The sequence below is a fragment of the Theropithecus gelada genome, chromosome 2, assembly GCF_003255815.1.
Source record: "Theropithecus gelada isolate Dixy chromosome 2, Tgel_1.0, whole genome shotgun sequence".
Taxonomy (NCBI): Eukaryota; Metazoa; Chordata; class Mammalia; order Primates; family Cercopithecidae; genus Theropithecus; species Theropithecus gelada.
The window spans coordinates 62,569,975-62,597,318 of record NC_037669.1 but is presented as its reverse complement, the minus strand read 5'-3'; the positions used below and the strand labels follow the sequence as shown (position 1 = coordinate 62,597,318).

The 27,344-nt window shown below is 36.8% G+C and overlaps 1 protein-coding gene across 1 annotated transcript in view; it reads left to right on the top strand.

Annotated features, from left to right (window-relative positions):
* CNTN4 (contactin 4) overlaps nt 1-27,344 on the top strand; it is a 998,936-nt gene that overhangs the window by 227,316 nt on the left and 744,276 nt on the right. Inside the window, exon 3 of the mRNA XM_025375521.1 lies at nt 21,216-21,271. The gene's annotated coding sequence lies outside the window, so the exon portion shown is untranslated. The remainder of the gene's footprint in view (nt 1-21,215; nt 21,272-27,344) is intronic.

Genomic DNA, 27,344 nt, shown 5'->3' with positions numbered 1-27,344 from the left:
CAAGTTGCATATCTGAATTCAATTAACAGTGGTCCTTGTTTGTGACACAGTTGGGGCTTCATTTAACTCAGCCTCATTAATTTATGCCAGGACCAGATTTGTTTAGTGTAGTTTATTTGTTAGAAGAAGCTAGCGGGCAGAGGATTCATCAAAATAATAAGCAAAACACTAAGAAAAATCAATAGCTACTTTTCAACTCCTGATCTTTGTCCTCACCCAGAATGAGTTCTAAGCAAAATTGTGCAGGTTATCATTCCTGGATTGTGCTCTCCCTCTCACACACAAATCCTGAAGAGCGTTATCATACCCATTGGTTCATTGTGCAATGGATCACTGAGGCATTTCTTTATGTGTACTCTTCGGCCTACCATTCTGTTCTAATAGACAGTCATAGTTCATAGTGAGTTTGGAGGCTTTCTTCTAGTTAATCTGTCAATTTTTCTCACACAGTGCTGCTGCTGTGAAAGAAATTGGAGCTGTTACACTCCGTGCTTTGATACAGTTTGTAAAATGCTAGGTAGGAGACGGGAAACCAAACACAGCATGCTAGTAATTTCTTTAAAACGACTGATGTGCTAGCACTCGGAGTCTGTGGCCCAGGGAGCTGGCAACCCTTTTTTCTGAGAAGAGTAGCGTCGTTTGAAAGTGTTATCTTACTTTTGCATCAATGGTATAGATACCTGTGGTATGACTTACAGGAATCAACAGGACACTTAGTCTTTTGACTTCATTTTCCCCATTGCTTTGTATTTCTCTAGATTTAAGTTACAATTAACTTGAATATTAATCTTAGATGGTGATTTGATATGTTAAAACGAAGAGTTTAAGACGCCGAGCCCTGTGGTGCATGCCTGTAGTTCCAGCTACTTGGAAGGCTAAGGCAGCAGGATTGCTTGAGCCCAGGATTTTGAGGCCACAGTGTGTGATGATTGCAACTGTGAATAAGTTCTCTAGCCTGGGCAGGGTAACGAGAACTTATCTCTTTAAAAAAAAAAAAAAAAAAAAGTATATTGATATTGATATGTGATTATGTGACTAGACCCTTCACTATATAATATATAGGAAAAGATATATAATAGCTTATTCCAGAAGAGCTTGGCCCTGTCTCCATAAGGACTTGTCAGAATAACAGAGATATAGCAAAGTGTCTTCTTGACACATCAGTATTCCTTTCTCTTGAACAAAATGACTATATTCTTCTTCCTTGAAGCATTTGTAGAATTAATCAAGATTTTTGTATATTACTCTCCTCCTAATATGTGAGAGCTGCAGGTACCGTATTTTAAATGAGAATGCTTAGGGATGTGTAGTACTGTCTCTATGTGCAGATTTACTTTTTATTTTATACGTCTGTTATTTTTGTGTTTGTGTGCATGTGTGTTGTGTTGTGTGTTTTCAGACAGGGTCTTGCACTGTCACCCATGCCAGAGTGCAGTGGAGCTCACTGCACCCTCCACCTTCTGGGCTCAAAGGATCCTCCTCCCTCCTCCTCCTGAGTAACTGGGACCACATATGCATGCCCCTATGCCGGGTTATTTTTTATTTTTTAAGTAGAGATGAGGTCTTGCTATGTTGCGAAGGTTGGTCTTGAATGTCTAAGCTCAAGAAGTCCTTCCCATTTGGCCGCCCAAAGTTTTGGGATTATAGGTGTGAGCCACTGCACCTAGCGGTTTATTTAATGGAGAGGCCAGTTAACTAATTCCCTCTTCTAATAAAATTATTTTGTAAATCCAAATTTGTTCTTGCCTGTTACTACTATTCAGAATTTTGCAATTTTATTATACCTAGTCAAAAGAAAGAAGGATAATTCAAAAGGAAAAGGAAAGAAAATTAATATTAATCAATGTTTATCGAATGCATACTAGGCTTTTAACATTATCTCAAATATTATATATATATTAATATTCACAAGTACCATATAAGATAAATATTACAGTTATATGATTTTAGACATCTGTAATATCCAGAGATATTCAAGAATCATACCCAGTAAATTGGATGAACAGTGCCTGAAAAACGCATTTTTAAAATCTGGAAGCCAGAACACTTAACCCTTGAACAACGTTAGTTGCATGGATCCACTTATACCCAATTTTTTAAAAATAAAAGTTACACCAAGGGTGCCTGCCTTTCCTGCCTCTCCTTCCATCTCTTTCACCTCTGTTACCCCAGAGACAGCAGAACTAATCCCTCCTCTTCCTCACCGTCTTCAGCCTACTCAACTTGAAGATGATGAAGGTGAAGACCTTTATGATGATCCACTTCCATCTAATGAATAGTGAATATGTTTCCTCTTCCTTATGATTTTCTTAATGACATTTCTTTAGCTTATTTATTGTAAGAATAATGCATATAAGAAACAAATATGTGTTAATTGACTGTGTTATCAGTAAGACTTTTGGTGAATAGTTGGCTATTAAAGTTTTGGAACAGTCAAAATTATACACAGATTTTTGACTGCATGGGGGTCGGTACCCCTACCCTCCTCATTGTTCAAGGGGCAACTGTATATTCTTTTTGGTGTATATAGAGACCCTGTAAAAGAGAATTAAACTTCTTCAAGTCCCTCATTTATAATAGTGATACATGTATAGCCTTTAACAATTTTAAAGCATGATCTTAAAGAACATTTTCTTAGCCTATCATAATAAATGCTTATATTAGGCATTATTACCTCTGTTTTACTTGTTAAAAATCCTGGATTTCTACAATCTGTCAGAGTTGGAGAATCAAAGGAGAAAATGCCTTAGCAAAGAGAATATAGCTGAAACAAGAATCAATCAGGTTGTTCGGGATATAATTCTGGAATGAAAATTAGACTGAATTTGTTCTCAAGCATCTTTGTTGTTTGAGCTCTTTGTTTTCTCATGTTTAGAATGAGAAGTGGGGGAATTTAATTATGTTTAGTGACCCTTCAAGCTCTAAAATGTTTTACTACTTGAAAGTATACTTGGATGTGTTCATGTTACGTACAGAAAGAAACTTGGACTGAAGCTACTTGATAAAAAGTAATCACGGTGAATTATAACAGAAATAATCAGTAATATAAGAAAGGAAATCCGGAACTAATATTAGCTTATGTGCTTAAATTTGTGATTTTTATTTAAACCTGGGCTTAATATTTGGCTTCATTTACCTTTCCCTTTTAACCTCAGCATCCCACCTTAACACAGAATTAATCTATGCTATTTACTGTGTGTCCCAGGTGGATAACTGTTCTTGTAGTTGACCTTCATAATGTAACTTTATTGGTATAGTTAAGGTTAATGGCACATTAATTTTCTATAAGACATCAGTCAGTATTCCATTTTAATTTACCATTTTCATAATGACTGCTGTTCTAAGTTTGTTTGTGTCATTTTTGGCTGCTATAAATTATCCTGAAGCAAATATAAATGTGAACTCAGAACCATGCATGCTGATGACTTCTGAAATTATTAATGCCAGTACATAGGAAAAAGAAATACGTGAGTCCACATTTGGTTGATAATTTCTTTATAGATTACCATTAACCTCTTTCTTTAAGCAAATAGCATAAGAACATCCTGTGTTTATTTGCTCTAAGGGGAACAACAGTTATAATTAGTAATAATTACAACAGCAGCAGTGAAACGCTCAAAAATATCCTGGAAATGCCATCATTCCTAAAATATTTTTATTTCAGTGGAAACAGCCACCATTAGGATCTCATGGGAGAGGTCAAAGAGAAATGATAGATGATTTCAGATAGACCCATGTCGGGTTGCTAAATTCTCAGAGTGGAAATAGCAGATAATTTGGACTCTGTTCAAAGCAGTCGGAACAGGCTCTGTCCTATAGCTCTGAAGGGACCCATTTTAATTCACAAAGCGCATTAATTCTTATCTCCCTCATAAACACGTCTTTGTTTGAAGCATTATCTCAATTGTGAAATGTGGCTTAGAACAATTCTAGGTAGTATAGTCATAAAAAACTTCAACTCAGGAGTCACATAGATACGGGTTCAAATCTCATCTCCACCATTTATTAGCCATGTGCCCCCATGAGAATTATTTAAAACTTTTGGTTTCCTTAACTTTAAATGGAAATAATAAGTTTGTCCCCACAGAACTGTCATGAGGGTTACAGAATCTTTCCAGACTGACCTGTACTTAATAAATATCTCCCAAAATTTTGGAATTCTGTAGCTGTTTAAATGAGAAGAGATAATTTATTAAGAGAAGGTTTCCAAAATTTTCCTCTTTAGCAGTTATTATAATTTTCAATAACTTGGGTTTTCTGTACTATTATTTTGTTATTTTTTCTTCATATCAGCTTTAAATTTATTCTCTTTTCATACTTAGTCTTGTCAAACCCAGATTGTCTTAGAAGTCTTGATGTTAGACGACCTGATACTTCAGGTTTCTCTTTGTAAAACAATTGAATTAATACATTGAAGTGGTTAGGAAAGTCATTTGTGGTCACATAAACTTCAGAATCATTTATGTCCAGTTCTTCTCTGTCACTTGGCTATTCCTATTATAAGAGAGAAAGGAGTCATATTTAGTGACATGATCTGACCTTCATTTTTACTTAACCTTTGATAAGTAACAGTGAGCTGCTTCAAAATATAGTAGTATTTGTATATTAAAAACCCACATTCTGATCCTTAATATAAACCAGGCACCGTGGGAGACCACAAACAGAGGAAAGAACATTACCAACACCTGTAGTTATTTATTTTATGTGCTTTGGAAAATAAGTTAAATGACCTCAGGAGCAGTATTCATACATGAAAAAATTCTCTACTTATGCCACAAGGTCACATAGGATTGTCTGTATGATAAAGTATACATTAGATTACTCTCTATTTTGTTACACTTTATAGCTGTAAGGTTGTATTTTTAAATGAGCAAAAATGGATCAAAATTTAATTTCAAAGCAGGGACTCAAACAGATACTTCTGTATCAATGTTCATAGCAGCATTATTTAAAATAGCCAAAAGTGGAAACAACCCACATGTCCATCAGTGTGTGAATGGATACACAAAACATGTTGTAAACACACAACAGAATTTTATTCAGCCTTAAAAAGGAATGAAATTCTGATACTTGCTACAACATGGACGGACCTTGAAAACACCAACTGAAATAAGCAAGACACAAAAGGACAAATAATTATATCAAGTATCACATGTAAGACACCCAGAGTAGTTAAATTCAGCAAGGCAGAAGGCATAATCGTGGTCATCAGGGGCTGGGGAGTAATTTTTTTTAATGGGTACAGATTTTCTATTGGGGATCTTGTAAATGTGTTGGAAATGGATAGTGGCAATGGTGACACAATCTTGTCAATGTACTTAATGCCACTGAATTTTACACTTATAAATGGCTAAAATGCAGACTTTACATTATGTTAGTTCTCCACAATAAAATGTATACTGAATTTTAAAAAGTGAACCGAAACTTAGAAACTAAAATACTAAGCATCTAATTATCGGAAATATGCTGTTAACAGTGTCTTTTTCTTTTATTGAGCAACTAGCTGTGTTTATTTAACATTCTAAGATCTTTAAAATAGAGAAAAAGTTGCTGTGTCAGATTAGTGGATTTCACATTAATGGAATACTGGAGGATTACTGAAGTTCACTTTCCTGAGGGCTCTAGTTCATGTCTGGCTACTGTCATATAGGCCCAAAATTGCCATCTCAGCTGCACAGAGCCTCAACTTGATAAGCAAAGGTATTTTTCGTGCAAGAGCTGTCTTGCCTGTGGAGAGACTGATCTGGAGTGACTATCAATAACAGCAACCACATTCCTGAAGTACCAATCTCTTCCATTTTAATTTCATAGACATGCACCGCTGGAACTATGATTCTTACAGGATGAAGTCTCCTATAGGAAAGCCGGCCAAGGTAACAAAATCAAGCCCCATTAGCCTGTCCCTGGAGCACAAACTGTAAATGGCAAGAGGAGGGAAAGTCACACAGGAGAGGGCAAGTGATTGGAAATTGTAGAAAATGGGAGAATGTCGTTGCATGCCATGGTCTCATGGAGATTCATGGAACCTGGTAAATTAAAGTGCACATCCTTCCCTTAAATTGTCATTCTGCTTCAAGTTTACTTAACCGTATTTGGACAGACTTTTAGACGTCTCTGCTTCTTCCATTGCTTGTAGCTCCTAGATTTAAACGATCACCTGTTCTTTTTTGCAGTCAAGGTGGGGTGTGCCCCCAAACACGTAACATGTTTTGAAACTAAACAAGTATCCACCATGAAATTAAGTTTCTTTGATGCTTTCTTTTTTCCTTGCAGAATTTGGTCAAGCAACTATTTCATTGCAACCCTGACTTGAATAAACAAGCACATGCGTGCTCATATAGCTATGTATACTTCATGTGGGCTACTTTAGTGCATTGACTCAAATTACATTACTTTCAAGTATAAACAATACAATACTAATACAAACAATTTTGGGAGACAGTAAAGTTTAGTACTGGGCTCTATAATATTGTTTGTGTGTTTTTGGAAATCTGTACCATGCATTGGCAATCCAGAGAGTGCTAGTGGAGAGAGGGCTAAGACAATGGTTCCCAACTAAGGTTATTTCCTAGAGAATGGCTTCTCAACTTCAACACTGTTCACATTTTGGGCTAGATAAATCTTGGTTATGGGGAGCTCTCCTGTTCTTTATAGGATATTTAGCAGCACTCCTGGCCTCTGCCCTTAGATACCAGTAACATCTGTCCTCCTCTAGCCATGGCAATTAAAAGTATCTCTAGATATTGTCTAGTGTCTTCTGGTGGGGAGAGGGCAAGAAGAGCAGTTTAGAGTATGGCATGAAGTCCCAGGGGCAGGGTGTTGGGCTAACTCAAAGAGGCTTAGGGTTTTGAAGCAGTGAGTGGTGAGAGGAGAGGAATGATAGAAGAAATAATTGGACAACATATCTGTGGCATTTTTTCCCCATGGCATTGCTTCTTGTAAGATACACACACACATTCATGCTCATACTTTTGTTCTACATATGACTTATATATATTGTGTAGTATAAAGTTTATGAGTTATAACATTGTCAAAGTTATACCACTGTCAGAGTTATACTTTTATCCTATATCCAGAAGCATAAGACAGTAACTTAAAATCTGACTGTTTTATTTAGAAATGTGTTTTCTTTTGGGTATTGTCAGGACTCTTGGTTCCAGTTTTAATTTGCATAATTGACAAATCCAGAGGTTCGAACAATTTCTCTGCTAGCTTCTGTTTCTTTTTGTGTACCAGATCTGTTTTCCTTCATCTATAGCCAGGACAGGAGTAACTTGATTCTGAGAACCCTGAACCTACCCCAAAAGGTAAAGGAATCACCTTTCCCTATGTCCACAGATTAAAATGAGAAAAACATGTTTGGATTTGCTTGGGTCTTACATGTTCTTCTGACCCAGGCACTTTTCCAGGAGGATGGACAAGCCTGGATCATCTTAATTTCTACCCACCCCTAGCCCCCAACTTTCCAACCTTGCAAACAATCATAAGGAATGCTCCGCCCACCTCAAAAGAAGAGATGCTTTATTTAGTACTCTGAAGACAAAATGAAGCTGCAATTTCTTTATGAAAATCTTCACCCCAATTTTTCATTCCCTTATTTTGAGTGAGATGTTCATTCTCTAAATGTACATTCTCTTATAGTAGTTATCAAAGTCTGGTCCAGGAAACCTGAAGGGGTAATGAAAACTTTCAAATTGGTGGTCAGATCAAAGCTATTTTTTAAATAATACTAAGAAGGTATTTGCCTTTGTCACTGTCAGTCTCTCACAAGTGTACAGTGGAGTTTTCCAGAGGCTGCATGACGTTTGATATCACATAAGAGCAGATGCAGAAGCAAATAGGAGAATCAATTTGTCTATAATTGAGCCAGACATTAAATAAAGATTTACAAAAATTTAGAACATGTCATCCTCCTTATTATTTTTTGTTTTATGTAATATTTTCCCATTGAACATGTTATTTATGTTAATATGTAATAGACTTATTGTTATTTTATGAATTGAAAAGTGTTTTAGGAGTTTCCATTTTAATTTCTAATGTAGTAAATATCTAAAAACCTAATCCATTTATTAAAAGCTCTTTAGCATTCTCCCTAATTTTAAGAGTGCATTGTGTTTATATAATCTTACTTGAATACCTGAGCCATCATCAAGTTCTTGCCATGATGACTTTTAGAACTCCAACATTTCCAGCCTGGTGAAAGCCACAGAATCTTTTCAGCTCAAGCCCTCCAGTGGATGTTCGCAATTTAAAATTTCCCATTCTTTCCTGTATTTAGATGTCTCTTTGCTGTACAACAAGGAACTTACCAGTGGTCAGTACACATACTGGATTATAGGCAAGATAGCCATTTAAGGGTAGAGAAAAATGTAGGAATTTTTATTTATATGTTTTATGTCATTTGAAACAATTGTGATTTATACTTCATTATGTATATAACATCAGTAATATAGTACATGTGTGTACTTTAGAAATACAAATACCTAATTAGAGGTGTATGCTTTCTTTTCTAATAGAAAATATGCTATCGACAAAAGTGATACTTATCCTACAGTATTTGAGCCTGTTTTGGGAAAATTATAACTTGATACAGATTGAAAGAATAAATATTTCTTTTAGGGGATGTGATGGTTAGTTTTATGATTCAATTTGATTGGACCACAGAGTGCCCAAATATTTGATCACATTTTATTCTGGGTATTTCCGTGAGGATGTTTCTGTATGAAATTAACATTTGAATTAGTAGATGGAATAAAGCAGGTTGCTTTCCCAAATGTGGGTGGGCCTTATGCAATCAGTTGAAGGCTTTAATAGAACAAAATAGTGACCTTCCCCTAGTAAGAATTTCCCTGTCCCTACTACCTTTTAAATGGGACATTGGCTTTTTTCCTGCATTCAGATTGAAACTGAAACATTGGCTCATCCTGCCAGCCTTCAGACTGGAAATACAACATCTCAAGTCTACTGGGCCTCAGGCCTTTGAACTTGAACTGGAAACACACCATCAGCTCTCCTGGGCCTCTAACTTGCTGACTCACCCTGCAGATTTTGGGACTTGTCAGCCTCCATAATTGTGTGAGCAAATTCCTTATAATAAATTTACACACACACACACACAGACACACACACACACACAATCTTACTGGTTTTGTTTCTCTGGAGAACTCTGCTACAGGAGATTACACAAACTATAAAGGAAATATACTTTAGCATAAATTGAGTAATGATTTCTATAACTTCTTCAGTCTGAGAACTCATTCCTTCTGGTTACTGGATGCTTTACAAGTACAGAATGTGGAAATTCGTTTCACATGAAGCAAGAATAGGAGTGGCTGCAACTGTTTCTGAATTTGTACTGTCTGTGAGGCCCTGGGCAATAAAGGTATTATTGCCTCCATTTTACAAATGCAGAAATCAAAGCTAAGAAAGAATACTTTGCCCAGGGTCCTACAGAAGTAAATAAGGTAGCTAGAATTTGAGCCAGCCTTTTTCTAACTCTGAAGACTATCCTCTTACTAGTTGACTATCCATAAAACAATTTTCTACCTATAAAGCTTTCTTGGACTTGACTATCCATAAAACAACTTCCCACCTACAAAGATGTAGGTAGGAAAGATAATTTTAAAAGTGTTTTAAATGTAGCATTGCCTACCCTGGAGTTCAGTTAAGCCACAATTGATTTATGGTAATTTGGGGAAATTTCATCAAGTTGGTATAGAATTATAGACTCCTGGGAATAAGTGTGTGTGTGTGTGTGTGTGTGTGTGTGTGTGTCTATAAAGTGCCAAGCCTATTTCCAAAAAGGATAAAGGTATTTCCCACTGAGTAGAAAATGCTTGCATTCTTCACATACTTGTGCATGGATTTCCAAATTGATGGCTTTTTGCTTCAAAATTAGGCAGGAAATCAATCCTGGAAGTTATTGTGTGTGTAGCTCAATTCAGTAATGTGGTAAAATATTATTTCTTTCGTCCTCTTTATGCTATTTAGTTTCCACCTCATTCCTCATGGTAATAGAAAAATAGTCTATGATATTATAAACACATACTGATCTTTAAGATTCATTTCATATTTGTTTTAGCGTTCAGGAGGCACTTGGCTTTTGCATCAGTAGATCTCTGCCTCTTTAGGAAAGAAAACCAGGTCATGCCTTATATTTTACATATGTTTTACATGTATTTCCCTTCAAAAATATGTCATGGTATACTTAGTCCTTCTGTTTAAAGAAAACCATAATGTAGATCTCCTTAAGGAACATAAATAGTGATACATATATATAGAAAAGGACACACATTCTTTAGTGCAGTGGTAGGAACTAGTGATCTTCCTCCAGATGCCAGAATAAATAGATGTTCCTAGCAAAAAGCAGGGACTATATTTGGAACCTCCCCTATTCTGGAGTTGTAGATCTGATTACTCATGTAGAATCTCCCATTTCATATATAGGTGACAGTGTTCAGGAATCATTACCCCACAATATGGCACCTTAGCATTTGAGGAAACAGCCAAAGCAGACTGTACAAACTAGAAAGAATTCCCCTTACCCCTTCCCCACTGAAGTAGGTCATAAGACCCTCATCCAGAGGGGTCCTGACTTATACCCAGAGGAAAGCAATATCACACATGGTTGCCAAGAAGAATTTGAACAAACAGAATTTGCTAAGTTCTTCCTGGTTTATTACTGTTAGATTATACCCTTCTGTCTTCCAATCATACTTCTGCATGGCTGTCCATTAAAAACACAGTTTTCCCTAGGTCTTCAATTATTCATTTCTAAATGATCTCTCATCATGTAAAACTTACATTAAATTAATTGTATGCATTTCTCTTATTCATCTATCTTTTGTTGTAGGGGCTTTAGCCATGAACATTGATATGAGTTAGAAATATTTTCTCCCTTACACTGATACAGTTGGGCCTCCATATCCTTGGGTTCCACATCTGTGGATTCAACCAACTGCGGATCAATAATGTTTGAAAAAAAATACAATAAAAAATAATAAAAATTTTAAAACAGTATAAAATCTATTTACATAGCATTTACATTGTATTAGGTGTTATAAGTAATCTAGAGATGATTTAAAGTATATTGGAGGTTGTGCAGGAATCACATGTAAATACTACATCATTTTATATAAGGGACCCCAGCATCTGCAGGGGGTTCTGGAACCAATTCCATGTGGATACCAAGGGATGACTGTATTCTCCAAATCCTGGATATGGGCATACCATATTTCTTAACATAGCTGCATACCATCTCTAATATTGTCTACATACCATTTTCTATAAATCTACTGAGTTTTAAACTAATTTTTGACATGAAGAAAGTTTATATCAATGTAAATAGAAGTAAAATTTTTCACAAATGGAAAATAATAAAGTAAAAATTTTCACAAATGGAAAATTAACATAAAAATAAATTTGCAAATATTTACATAAGCATAACATAAATACATATCAATTTAAACTAAAATGTTTACAAAATAAAAATAATACTCTCTACCACCAGAAATGCAATGCCCATATTTTTAAAACTATGATTTCTCGTATAGCTCTATTTCATGGTTGAAATTGTAGTTCAGAGCTCTCGCCATGGTTTCTACTACATACAAATCTCTTATGTCAGTGGACAAGTTTTCTGCCAAGAAGTGCCAGATTGTCAGCCTCTGGGGCCTCCAGACCATGTTTCCTTCACTCCCAAAACGCCATTACATCACCCACTGCATAGTTATCCAGTGCATATAGGATAAGCACTCAACGAAGAAAGGCAGGTCATGCTTTCAATTTTACATTTTGTTTTAGACATGTTCCTTTTCAAAACTATATCCCTGTGTAATTAGCCCTTCTGTCTTTAAAGCAAAGGAATTAAGCACTCAAATGGCAATCATCAGGAATGAGGCCCACTACATTCTAGGAGCACCAGGGCAGTGCAGAACAAAAAACTCAAGTTGAGAAACCAGTGATATCTGGGGAAAGTTACTTTGACTCACAGAACTTTAGTTATCACATCTATAAAATGAGATAATCCACTCTGCCTTATTGAGGCATTTCTTTTTATTTCATTTATTTTATTTATTGAGGTTTTGCTTTGTACCAGGAAAAATTGTAAGCACTTAGTAAGCATTAATTTATGTAGTCCTCCTAACAGCCCTTATGAGGCTGTAAAGGAACAAACAACCGTTTCTCTCTACTTACACTCAACATGCCACACTTCTTTGACCAGATGTGTGGGTGTTTTTCTGACACATCAATTTTCAGGTGCATAGTTATGATTCCATTTAATTCTATGCTATCTACCTGGAGTTAGAGTCAGATCCCACATGTTACAAACTCGGTCCCACATGAATGCCCCCTATTTCAGAGGCCAGTCCTAAATCGGGCTCCCCAGAACTTCTGGCCAGTTGACTATAAATTAGAGGTTCCCATGACCCCCTCCTTGGGTTCAGTCATTTGCTAGAGTGGCTCACAGAACTCAGGAAAGTGTTTTACTTATATTTACTGGTTTATAATAAAGGATATTATAAAGAATACAGCTGAATAGCCAGATGGAAGAAATGCATAGGGAAAGGTATGTGCAAAGGAGCACAGCGCTTCCATCCCCAAGCACCTCCATGTGTTCGGCAACATGTAAGCTCTCCAATTGCAGTCCTTTTTGGTTTTTATGGAGACTTCGTTACGTAGGCATGATTGATTAAATCATTGGCCAGTGGTGGTTGAGTCAACCTTCAGCCCCTCTTCCCTCCTGAGGCTATTTAGGAGTCTTGGGCCACCAGTCATTACCCTTCTAATAGATTTATCACTTTGGAGATTCCAGGGATTTTAGGAGCTCTATGTCATGAAATGAAGAAGAAACAAATGAATACCAAATACATATTTCTTATTCTAAAGCACAATATCACAGAGGAAAAGAGAGTCAGTATCTTCATTTTATAAGGGAGGCATTTTATAAGACACAAAGAATCTAAGTAATTTGTAGAAGGTCACTCAGATAGAAAGTGAAGAGCTGGGTTTTGAAAACCCAGATTCTGGACTCAATCATTACTCTATGCTGTATTTGTTCTTAGAGTATATGATATTGTCTCTGTGAAAACAGACTCTGGCATTCTATAACTGTTTTCTGTGATATGTACTCTATCTTGTCTTTATCTGCTTCACAGAAATGTAGGTACTATTTTCCCCTAAGTTGTTAATACTCAGATAAAGGACAAGCACCTACAGGAAATACCAAATTATAAATGTCCAATACATTTTTATATCACATCACATAATGTGACACATTAAACAGTTGTGGAATGTCAAAAAGTGGCATAATAGATGACTTGGGAATGTAGAGGGACAGGTTGTCAGTACAATTGTGCCAATTTTTTGTGATCATGGTAAACTCTGGAAAATTTCATTTCTGGTTTTGCAGATTGCCAGCACATTGACATTTCCTGTATGGTTTCCCAATGGGAAGGACAGAATTGTATTTAGCCAAATCTGACAATTTTCCTTAATGGAAATTGAAGGGGCTAAAATGCCTACTTACACTTGGATATGGGCTTCAATTTTTTGAAGATAATTATTTTCCTTCTTTGTTCCTGGAATATAGAGGCAGATCAGGTCGTTTTTCAGGATACTGAATTGTAGCAGTAGGCACTTATTGAATCAAGCCATTCAAATACAAGTTGAGTAAGTGCTCAGAGTAAGTGTCTATACTTAGGACAGGGTCCTGTACATTGTGGGGGTGTTTAGCAGTTTTGCCGTCATTTGCCCATGAGATGACAGTAGCAAACCTCATCTTCCCTGTGATTATGACAACCAAAAATGTCTTCAGACTTTGCCAATAAATTGCCTTTAGATATAATCACTGATTTAGAGCAATAGAATTTTTGGCTCTGTAGGGTAAATGAAATGCATCTGATAACAATAACTTAAGCATACCCTGAGAATGACCCCGTATGGCAGATGCACCTGAATGTGTGTTCCCAGCTAAGGAACCCGGGAATGACCAACAGAGAAATTCATTCCTTGTCTATGAGGAACATCTGAACCTTCAGCTTCTCTATTGGAACTCAGGCCATACATGGGCTCAAGACCCCAAGTTTTGGGCTGAATGAAGGTTGCCAGGTGGAGGTTGTTTTGGAAAGGTTGCTAAGTGAAAATGCTATATAAACTGCACGCCCTTTGCAAATGGTTGCAGTTTTCCTGCCCAGTCCCCTGCCACTGGACTGTGGAGTTATCTCATTTAGCCCACTGCCACTGGGCTGTTTGTAAGGCGGTTCTCCTGTCCAGCCCAACACCACTGGACTTGCTCCGCAGTATGTAAGGCTCCAGTAAAATCCCATGTCTTGTTTGCTGTCCCTGGGTCTCTTTTTTCAGTTTCTTGAACCTACCTGGTGCCATCCCCTTTGGAGTCGATAGGGGTTCAGCGTGACAGGCTCTTTGTTGTAAATATTTGAGATTGATGATATCTTTGCACATATTTGAAAACTTTAGATTTGAGGATAGTAACTTATGGGCCACAATGCCAACTACAGCTCCGGTAATATTACAGTATGATGGTTTTTAATGTGTTCCCTGGACTAACATTATCTTTTACAAATAAAATCAAATCACATCACTGGCAGAGTGTTTGAGATGTATTCTTTTCTCATTTTAAGGTTTATGTAAGTAATCTCTCCAAATAATTCTTAATAGCTGACAGATAAAGAGTCTTTTATATTTACAGGATGCTTTCAACTCAGTCTTTAATTTCCCCAGTAACTCTGAGAAGAGTTTTTATTCACCCATTTGTTGATTAGAAACAGAGACTTAAGAAGAGTAACTTCTGTCTATTGTGAGTTAGGGAGTTCAGAAAATACCACTGTTCTGAGTAATATTAGGTAAGAAGAGTTTTCTTGCTGATTAAAATCCTCAAGTAAAGCTCTTATATATAAGACTTTTTCCTATCCTCGAGAGCAGTGTCAAAGGCTCCTGCCTGTTTCTTTCTCCTCATCTCCAAATTCTAAACCATGTACTGCAGGTTCCTATGTTGATGTCACTGGTTGTTCACCCTGGGACGTCCTATGGACTGGAGCATCTGTCTCTATCCTCTCCAATGAGCTGCCCTGATTATGTTACATCAAGACAACTTGTGAAGCTCAGCATCTCAAGTTTCTGGCCTTACAACTGATAAGCAGCATAAGCCATTCCCACTGCTGTTCTCAATCACCTCCCTGTCTTAAATAGATTCATAGATCCCTAGACTCTTAAGTGTCTTCCAGACCTGTTTATCTTGTAGTCAAGACCCGGAAATTAGACTTCCAGAAAAAAAAGCTCTTCAAGACAGATTCTTCAAGGTGATGGTGCCTGTGTCACCTTGATAGGAAACCTCCTACACTGTGTAATACTGTCATCTCAAGGAGAGCCACTGTTCATTAGCTTAAATTGTCAGCTTTATGGTTCAGTGAAATAAATATACATTTTCCCTACGGTAATAACTTTTTTCTCACTTTGTGACAGCTGTAGGGACCCTTGTTATCAAGAGATAATCATATTCTAGTGGTGCTACTTATTGTGCCCAATGAAAGTCCCAAGGATGTGATTATCTCTTAATAACTCTAAAGCCTGTTATACATCATCTTGTATTTTGTTTATTTTGAGTGTGTGGTGGGGAGCCCATGAGTGATCTCTGTGGTTGATAGTATTCGTTGTGAAATGATAAAAGAATCAAATGACCATTTGTTTGCTTGTAGCTAGACAGCATGATTAGAAATGCATCCCAATTCCGATTGAAAAATGCATTTAAATGTAATCTCTTGCTTAGTATTAGTTTAATAACCCTGATGTTAATACTAAATTATATCAAGCAAAGCTAATGGAAATTCTGAAAATAAACATGGATAATTTAATATCTATGTGACCTTTACCTCCTACAGAAAATTCAGGTTGGGTTTTAACTACCTGTGAAGGAAGTAGACACCCATGAGAAATACCTGCTGATTCTGTAATGGAAAATGCCATCAGTAAGTTAAGCAAAATAGGAGAGATATAAGGAAAAGCCTATTAAATACAATGGCCTTTTAGAATATGGACAGTTGTTAAATGCTAACTCTTACCTCTCACTTTATGCTATCCTTTGATGTTCAAATAATGTTAATAATAACAGGTATCATTAGTTGAATACCTGCTATAGACTGGATTTGTTTTGTATCATTTTATTTATTATTATGATTATTATTATTGAGATGGAGTCTCACTCGGTCACCCAGGGTGGAGTGCAGTGGCAGGATCTTGGTTCACTGCAACCTCTGCCTCCCAGGTTCAAGCAATTCTCCTGCCTCAGCCTCCTATGTAGCTGGGATTACAGGTGTGTGCCACCACATCTAGCTAATTTTTTGTATTTTTAGTAGGGACAGGGTTTCATCATGTTGGCCAGACTGGTCTTGAACTTCTGACCTCAAGTGATCTGCCCCCTTCGGCCTCCCAAACTGCTAGGATTACAGGTGTGAGCCACGGCAGCTGGCCCATTTTATCTTTAGAAGAACCTTTCAAGGTAGATAATTTTGGCCGTGTTTTACAGATGATAAAAACAGACTATAAGAGGTTACATAACTTGGTTGAGTTCATGCAGCAAATAAGTGGTAAAGCTTAGACTCAAATATGCCTTTAGAACCTATATTTTATCCACTGATTATTTAAAGGCATAATGTACAGAGTGACTAAGCACAATTATAGGAGACTTGTAATCAATGGTGATCATATGCACATTTATTGTTAGGTGAATCCAGGTGTGACTCTAATGGGCAAAGTACAGAGATCACTCTTTCATCCCTCCTAATCTTACATGCTATGTCTGTGAGAACTGAAAGCTTTAGAGATGCCGCATCTGGGTTTGAACATGTTCATTAGAATTATTTTCATGCTCTTACCTGTCGCTTGGGAAGGGTTGTTTTTGTTCTTAATAAATAACCGACACACCTTTTGGTTTTGAGTTATTTGGAAAGGGTCTAGATGAGGGCTGTTTGTTCCCTAGGGTAAAATCATCCTTTTTGACCTAGGCCTTGCCAGCTGCTGCATCTATTTGCTATTAGCTGCGAAACTCTGCAGTCATTCATGGATTTCTGGTTCCTTTGTTGTAAAATTGCGAGTACATTTATGTTGACAACAGCTGATTTGTTCAAAGATTGGACCCAATCTTTTTGGGCAGAGGGAGATTCATCTATTTATTCACTTGGTTGTGTATTAATTGCCTGCCTATTTTCACATGTGATTTTATTTAGTTTATAATAAAAACTTTTAACTTAGGATAGGTACAAGTTATGGATTGAACATGGAAAGTTTAGTGAATTTTTCATGATTAAAAAAATTATAATGTTACTTAGCATTTACTGTTTGCATAGTATGAACTGGGCACTGTTCTCATGGATTACATCAGTCTTGCCTCAAAACAACAGCTAAAGGTAGGAATACAATTATTAGGCTCATTTTATTCGAAAGGAAGCTGAGCTTAAGGAAGGTGGGTAAAATGAAAAGTCTTGCCTTGTGTTCGCCTCTAGGGAGAGACTATTAGCCAATCAAGTGCAATAGATTCAGTATCTCTCCCCCTGTAAAGCAGCACAAAAGTGGCCAAGAAAAAAAATCCTGTGTTTTTTTTTTTTTTTTAACCTTCTTTCAAGGTGTGAAATTGGATATCTATCTGCTTGAATCATCTCTGTTCATGCTGGCTAATCTGAGATGGGAAGTTTTAACTATGTCTACTTTTTCCCCTAACAAGAATATGGCAACTCAACATTTTTCCAGTGAGGTGTGAATAAATAATTCCTGCTTATATAATCAGCAACCTCTCAGCATTAACTGAGGCATCATTAGATACTTTCTTTTAAGATCAGTTATGAAAACCCACTGTGAAAGTGGAACTTATTTTGGCATAACCCTTAGTTTATATTAACTAAGACTGTAAGTTGGATCTATTCACTCATTAAGCATACATTAAGCACCTGTTTTAGACCAGGCTATACTAGCCTCTACGCCTTCAAATGGAAGAATGAGACAACACAGGTACATACTTTCCCACAGTAAAAGTTATGTGTGTTTTGGGGTGAATGGAACAGCGATAAACATTTCGTGATGAGTGTTACGCTAAAAACATGTGCTGAATGTAACTGGAGCACAAGATCCATTATGGTCCTGAAAGGTTATGGTTTTATTAAAAGGATTATTCCAAAAGTAATATTCTCTTACTGTTCTACATACATTTTGATGACGTTTGTTGTTTGTTTGGGTGAGGGAGGTGGCAAAGTAGAGTAGTAATTTTATTTTGACAGCAAATCCCAGGAGGTCAGGAACCTTGGTCTGTTTCTTTTCTCCTAGTAAATACTTTTTGAATAAAAAAATTAATGTCAATGTAAAAGCTATTGGTCTATGATAGTAAAGGAACGTTGATTATGATTCATATTCATGAGCCAGGAATTTTTATATATGGAAGTTTCCTTATAAATTTATAAGTTGTTAGCATAGCAGGATGGTTTGTGACTTATTTCTATTAATTGCTCACTTATTTGTCTCCCTTATTTCTATAGGCACAAAGCAAGGACTTTGTATTACAGAGAACTTAGCTTCAGTGGGCTTATGATTTCTTAACTAGTAACCATTTAGTTATAATATACAGAAACTTAAACTACCTCACATAATAAGGATTGTTGAAACCATATGCCAGGAGAAATGATAGCCATCTAAGCACAAAAAAAATTATAGGTAAAACCTAACCTCATGGGGACTTGACTTAGGACGTCAGGAAATGTGGCTGCCCCTCAACTTTTACCCTATTTTCAATTCTTCATTTCTCATGTGGATCAGGCGTAAGGATGTATGTAATCTTAACTCTGGTTTTCTCTAAAGTCTTATTTTTTCTGGTTCTCTCAAGACTGGCTTCTTTAACAATAATTCCAACTTTACATGCCTCAAACTCTCAAGTGTTGCAATTCAAAATCTCTGAGAGAGCATCTTGTTGACTTAATATGGGTCAAGTGTTAATTGATGGATCAATAGCTGTAGCCTATTAGGTTGAATCACATAGACCATAGGGCTGTTCTTTTCAGGAGCACCAGGTGGGATGCATTCTTTACGAAGGAGATATCGTTTCAGAGGCCTTCTTGGGGTCAGTCCCATATATTCCTCCTCACTCTTCTTACCTTTCCATCCTGCTTTTTATTCTCTTTGACATTGCTCTTTGCTCCGTCGTAGCTAACTGACCTGATAAATGCATTCATGATAAGTTAACTCACCCAACAGATAAGTTCTTTTGGCCAGGATTCCCTCTGGATGCAATTAAAAAAATCAAAGGAGTGAATTTAATAATGTTTTCTATAATGGGCAAGTATTTGGGAGCATATGGTTTCTTCTGGTGATGATAGTGCTTTCTGTGTGTACAGTCGCCATTCATGAGACTATCCATAATGTATGAGAATCTCTCGCCAATGTTACTACTACTAGTGGATACTGTATCTAGTGGCTAAACTGAATAGCTAGTCTGCACTATGTAACTTAATTATTAATTTGAGGATTGAAATAATTCTTTGAGGATGAATACTGTTATTGTCCCCACTTTAAAAGTAGAACTGAGGATTATATCAATTAAAGAATTGCTCAAGATCACATGATTAGTAAAAAATTGAACCAATATCCCATGCCAAGAAATTTATCCCAGAGCTTATGCTCTCAAACAAGAGGAACATAATTATTTTAATGAATAAAGGTGTAACTTAAATTTTCGTTTCAAGTATTATTCCACTGGACAGGGTAAATGTAATCTCCACCTTCTTTCTGTGAAGAGGAAAAAATATATATGACAAATTTTTAGTAATATTGGAAAAAATGAAAAAAATTGACAAATGTCTGTAGGATTATGACAATTTTAATTGTTATTGATAGGTGGGCTGGAGTTGCAAATGATGCCAATAGCTGTAAATAGAGCTTTAGTTTTACATCAGTTGCTGTCCTTAATGTAAGAAAGATATGTGTTTAGATACATATTAAACTTTTGTAGCCAGCTCATATATATACAGCTGGTAACTGACCATATTAAAACCAAACAGATGGTGATGTATTTGTGATTCAGAATTAATGTGAATATATAATTTTTCATAATCCATAGGAAACATTTTCTTACACACGTCATCATTTATGGAATTTTACTTGTTTTAGGGGTATATGAGAAAGGTCAGGGATAATTTTATATTTCTGAATATATTAGCAATATGAAGAATATCTGTTTAGTCCCTACCTTCTGGTTGTTATTGATATTATCCTGAGAGTAAAGATAGTCAGGTATTTAATATAGAGGTGAATTATTTTGCAATTCAGCCAGAGAAGGCATACACTTAATAAAAGATGATGTATTTATGGCTAATCAAGAAAATATAATATTTTTATCCCAATCAATTATGGTATATTTAAGAATAAGCCAGAGTAGAATTGTACGATTAAAGATATTTCTGATTAGCTAATCTATATTATATATATCTACATAAAATTGGATTTTCAGTTATTAAAACTACAAGACAGTTATTTTACAAAGAAGTGATCTACAGCAGAAACCTGGTTAGAGGATACACATATGAATAAACATGAAAATATAAATATATACTTTTATTCTAGGTAAAAGTAAGTGTGTGTGTATATATATATATAATTTTTTTAGGGAAAATAATAGTTCTTCAGGAAAAATTCTGAGACAAAAATTATTTCACAATTAAAGTTTAAGTTGGTAGCTTTAAGAGAGTGTACAATTTACGTGAAGAGTGTTTGTTTTTGTTAGGTACCCTCATTTTATGTATTCATATACCTAACAAAAATTATAAGACATCTCCATTTATTGCTCAATTTTTATTATTTTAAAATCCTTTTAAGGTACCCTCTTAAGAAATTGTCTCTTTTATGGAGTCTGAATGCCATAAAATATTGCAGGCTTCTAGAGCCATCATACTAACAAGGGAAAGATAGAGTGGTGATGGTTTTGTCAAAAGTCACTCAGCTCATAGGAGGCAAGGCGGAGAATGGATCCTGGATCCTAATCTACACAATTCTATTAAGCTGGAAATCCATACCAAATGTGTTTAATTTTTACTTCCTCCTAATCCAATATAATTTAATTTTAGAAAGGGAAGATTACAGGTAAGCATCTCCTACACATAAGCCGATCTATACTTGGAAAAAAACATATTTATTTGTGTATTTTTCTCTTTTTATTCTAGAAATCACTGACATAGAGTAACTCCACAGCATGTGTCTCCAAGAGTTTCCCTAAAAGGTAAGCTTCCCACAAGGGAAGATTTTCCTTATGTGTAGTTCACCTTGATTAGCATCCTTAGTTTCTATGGAAACATTGAAAACCTTCCCTTACAGAGTGATAGCATGAGATTGTTTTTGATGTTTTTATGAATGTTGAAATTAATGAAAGTAGTGAAGTTACATAAATTAAAGCCTGAAACTAAGAAATAGAGACTATTTCCATTTCTCTCTGGAGAAGATACTTGAGGTAGGTTTTCTGTACTTTAGATTAATTTGGTAATTCAAAAATGTTTGAATTTGTAATCATAGAAAGTGTATTGGGAGTAAAGTAAAGGTTGTTGCACTTTTGTCAAATGGTTTTATAGGAGAGGATGTTTTAGCAGTCAAACCAACACAAGTATTAAGTTAATGCAGTCCTATAAATACTCAGGTCTTGAAGCTTTCGAAGGGATAAAACATGAGAAATGTAACTCATTGTCTACAATGTATGCAATTTTTTTCTATAGATCTAAAACAGTAAAATGGATATGTTTTACTTTCCTGACGCTGATCTAATAAAGTAATCGGTGGCTTAAAACAATGGAAATGTATTCTCTCACAGTTGTGGAATCTATAAGTTTGAAATGAAACTGTCGGCAGGAACATGCTCTCTTGAAGGCTCTTAAAGAGGAATCTTTCTTTCCTTCCTCTAGCTTCTGGTGGTTGCTGGCAATTTTTGGTGTTCCTTGGCTTTTAGATGCATCACTCAAATCTCTGCCTCTATCTTCAATTCATGTGGTTGTCTCCCCTATGTGTGTCCAAATATTCTTCTTCTTAGGAAGATACCAGTCATTGAATTAGGGACCATGCTAATCCAATATGATCACATCTTAACTTGATTTTTATCTGTAAAGACCCTTTTTAAAAAGTCACATTCACAGATTTTGGAGATTAGGGTTTCAACAGATCTTTTAGGGGCATCTAATTCACTCATAACAGTATCCCTTAAAAGAGAGTCTAGTGACATTAAAGTTAATTATTGTTAACAAGGTGTTTATGGGAAAAAAAATCATAACATGGGGTGGAGGAAGGTGTCATTCCATTGGTATACATAAAATGCTGTTTATTTTAATGATATAATAATTATCTTTTGATGGCCAACTTTTCTCCCAAGCAAGATAAAAATTAAATATTCAGTACAGGGTTTGATAACATTGGGTAAAATATTAGTGTATAATTCTGATTCTCAGATTTTTAACACCCTCAATTAAAAAAAAAATAGTAAGCCTGGACAACAGTGAGACCCTGTCTCTATGAAAAATAGAAAAATGTATCTGGATATGGTAGTGCATGCCTGTAGTCCCACTGCTGGGGAGGCTGAAGCGAGGGGATCGCTTGGGCCTGGGAGGTCAAGACTGCAACGAGCCGGGCGCGGTGGCTCAAGCCTGTAATCCCAGCACTTTGGGAGGCCGAGACGGGCGGATCACGGGGTCAGGAGATCGAGACCATCCTGGCTAACACGGTGAAACCCCGTCTCTATTAAGAAATACAAAAAAAAAACAACTAGCCGGGCGAGGTGGCGGGCGCCTGTAGTCTCAGCTACTCGGGAGGCTGAGGCCGGAGAATGGCGTGAACCCGGGAGGCGGAGCTTGCAGTGAGCTGAGATAGTTCTTATTGCACCACTGCACTGTAGCCTGGGTGACAGAGCAAGACCTTGTCATAAATAAATAAAAAATATATATACACACACATATATAAAATACATATTTATGACATATATATTTATGTATGTATTTATATATGTATATATAAAAATACATGTCATAAATATATATATGTATTATACACACACACACATATATATATAGAGTGTGTCAGAAATTTATTTCACTTGATTCCTCAGATCTTTTTCATAAGCTAAGGTTGAGTAAGGTATTTTTTAAACAATTTGCTATTGTTCTGTAACAAACCATCCCAAAACTCAGTGGCTAAAAATAATAACTGTTTATTATTTCCTATGAGTCTGTGGGATCAGCTGCTTGAGTCTTCTTATCTGGAACAGACTCTGCAGTATTGACTGGGTATATTCCTAGGTCTGAGCGCAGCTCTCAGGTCAGTGCAAGCTGTTCCACGAGGTCCCTCTCCTCCAGCAGAAACCAGCTTTCTCAAGGCAGCAACATTATTCCAAGACATTCTGAGTGTTCTCAAGCTTGTTTAGATATGCTGTATTTTCCCTTGCTTTTCCTTATTCTGTTCTTTCTCCTTGGAATATTCTGGGGTTTTTTTTCCATCTTTGATCAACTCTCTTTATTGCACTTGAAAATTTATTTCCTTTATGGAGACTTCTCTGGTTTCTTTTTTATCCTATTCATTCATATATCTTGGTGTAGCTGAAGATATTGAACTCAAATGCCTGTCAGGGTGAGGTTTCCCTCTTGTGCCAACATCATTGTAAATAATATGATAATCACATTGTCCTGTAATTGCTGGCTTAATTATCTTACCTTCCCACTTTGGACTTCTGAAGCCAGGGATTGCATCTTCTTGTTCTTCATGGTATTCCAAGAACCTAGCAGTGCATGCACAGAGAATGTCTTCCATAACTATCCATGGAAAGAAGGAAAGATTTAATGACATCTTCCCTATTCTAAATCCTCTCTTAAAATATAAGTTGTTGAACCTTTCCAGAGTGTGGACTGAAAGGCAGGAGGTAGGTTCCTTCCCATTTTGATGATGCCCCTTGGGCTCTACTCAGAGAGGGCCCAGGCACCCTCTGGTGCTGCCCTGGCCTTTCTTCCTCTACCACAGATTGTAAAAATTGTAGTCTGTGGGACAGAATATCCCCCAAACAGTTAATTTGGTTTACATATTAGCTCTTTTTAACGTACTAATTTCAAAAATAAAAATGAAGTTTAACTTGTTGCCAGCACTTAAAAATTCAGAGATTTTACATAAAATGATGTTTTAAATTCTCTTAAAAGAAATGATAATAACTTTCTATCCTGGACAGTGCATTTCCAGAGGACAAAGAGGGCTTAGCTGAACAGTAGCAGCCTTCCAATGCCCTCTCCAGTTTGTCACACTATGTCATTTGTTATCTATCTAGCCCCAGTAGGCGCTTGAGTTCAATATCCTTAGCTACCCAAAGATACAGGGATTGATACAATGTGGAGGCTTAGCTTTGCTTCTAAATGTCTGAACAAGGAAGTGTCAGTGGCTGAATGGGCCATTTAGTTATTCTTATTATATATCCATCACCTAAGTAGAAATAATTTTGGCTTTGTTTTCAAAGCTCTGTGCTTGAATCCCTGCATCTAATATTTGAACAGATAACCTAACCTCTCTGACCCTCTTTTTTTACCCATCTGTAAAAAGGAGACTGTGATATTCTTCATAGGCTTGGGTCATGTTAGGTTACTTTATTAATGCCAGAAAATATAGTCTAACCTGCACACATAGGGAAAATAGAAGAAGATAGTTACATTCTTCTTTTTCTGAATTGGTACAAATAATTTTCATCTTTTATTAAGGTACATTATCAATTAAAATACACTAGGAAAATGAACTACTGATATATGCAACAACTGGGATAAACCTTGAAAATATTATAAATAAAAGAAGCATGACACCAAAGGTCATATATTATGTGATTCCATGTTGATATGATTTGGCTGTGTCCCCACCCAAATCTCATCATGTGGTTCCCATAATCCCCACCTGTCATGGGAGGGACCCGGTGGGAGGTAAATGAATCAAGGGGGCAGTGACCCTCATGCTGTTCTTGTAATAGTGACTGAGTTCTCATGAGATCTGATAGTTTTAGAAGGGTCTTTCCCCCCACTTCACTCTCATTTTTCTTCCTGCTGCCATGTGAAGAAGAATGTGTTGGCTTCCCCTTCCACCATGATTTTAAGTTTCCCGAGGCCTCCCCAGTCATACTGAAGTGTGAGTCAATTAAACCTCTTTCCTATATAAATCAGTCTCAGGTATGTCTATTTTAGCAGCATGAGAATGCACTAATATACACGTATAGGAAATACCTAGAATAGGCAAAACTATGGAGACAGAAAGTAGATTAATAGTTTCCAGAAACTAAGGAGAGATGCAAGTGGGGAGTGATTGACTACTAATGGTCACAGGATTTATTTTGGGAGATGATGAAAATGTTTTGGAATTAAGGAGTAGTGATGCCTGCAAAACCTTGTGAATACACTAAAAACCACTGAATTGTGCAGTGAATGGTGAATTTTATGCATCTCAATAAAGTAATAGATAAGGAAATCTGTTTTAGGAAGACAAAATTTCATCTTCAGCTGAGGCAGGAGAATAGGATCTGGAGGCAGGGTAAACCTAAGGGCAATTTGCACTGACTTCCTAGAACTGAATCCAAAGGAAAACCTCACCTCCCGCAACCAGTTAACAAAAGGATTAGAGACTATTCTCTTTGCACTGCATTGCCCATGAAAAATGGAAAGTACTTATTATTGATCCCCTCCTCCTGCAACCAGTCACACTGGTCAAGGGCCAAGTCTTCATGTGTAATAACTTTGTAACTTCACTTCAGCCTCTAATTGGCCCCCTCCTGCAACCAACCAGACATTTGTACAAGGTGTAACTTTGTAACTTCACTTCAGTCTCTGATTGGTCACTCTCTGCAACCAGTCAGACTGGTCATGGGTCACTCCTTCATTTACATAGCGTGTAACCAAGTAACCAATGGGAAACCTCTAGAGGGTAAACCCCAGAAAATTCTGTAAGCAGTGCTCTTCAGCTACTTGCTCAAGATTGCTCCCACTATCTGGAGTACACTTTAATTTCAATAAATCTGTGCTTTCATTGCTTCATTCTTTTGTTGCTTTGTTTGTGTGTTCTGTCCAATTCTTTATTCAAAATGCCAAGAACCTAGACAATTCATAGTCAAGACCTTCCACTGGTAACATAGCTATGGTGACATTCTCAGTCTTTTTTGCATTGCTATAAAGGAATACTTGAGGCTGGGCTATTTATAAGGGAAGAGGTTTATTTGGTTCATGGTTCTTCCGGCTGTACAAGAAGCATGGCACCAGCAACTGCTGGTAAAAGGAAACTTCCAATTATGACAGAGGGAAAAGGGGCAGCAGGCATGCCACAAGGTCAGAGAGGGAGCAAGAGAGAGAAGAGAGAGGCCAATCTCTTTTAAACAAATAGCTCTTGCACGAACTAATACAGCAGGAATTTACTCATTACCCATGGAAAGGCACTGAGTCATTCATGAACAGTCTTCCTCCATGGCCCAAACACCTCCCACTAGGCCCCACCTCCAATCTCGGTGTCAGATTTCAAGATGACATTTGGGATTGACAAACATCCAAACTGTATCAGCGATATAACAAAATAAGCAGATTGTCATTCAAATCCATGCACACTGCCCGCCTGAGAGTCCTGTCCAACCTGACTGCCAAGGTCAAAGGCCAGGTCAAATTTTTTTTTTTTTAGATGGAGTCTAGCTCTTTTGCCTAGGCTGGAGTGCAGGGGGGTGATCTCGGCTTACAGCAACCTCTGCCTCCTGGGTTCAAGCGATTCTCCTGCCCCAGCCTCCTGAATAGCTGGGATTACAGGTGCCTGCCACCACGCCCAGCTAATTTTTGTATTTTTAGTAGAGATGGGGTTTCACTGTGTTGACCAGGCTGCTCTCAAACTCCTGAACTCATGATCTGCCCACCTCAGCATCCCAAAGTGTTGGGATTACAAGCATGAGCCGCCGGTGCCTGGCCCAAGTCAAATTTTTAAATGTCAGGATTCATAGTTTCATGCTGAGATTCTGAATGATGGGGTCAGACAGGAATGAGTTTGTATTCTAAATATTTCACTGAATACCTCTCTCTTATTTCTCAAAATGTGAAATAAGGGTACTGATTAGCCCTTTTGTTAGCTTAGGAAAAATAAATGTCATGAACCTGTTGTGGTGCCAGTTAGGAAATAGACCCTCCATAATTGATACTTTTGTAATTAGTATTATTTGGTTGTAAATATTAGGCTATCACATTAGATTTTTGGCAGCTCAACTGTTCCAGGGTTGGCTCTTCTCTTTCTGGCATCTTAGCCAGAAAGAAAATAATGGCTAGAATTTCTGT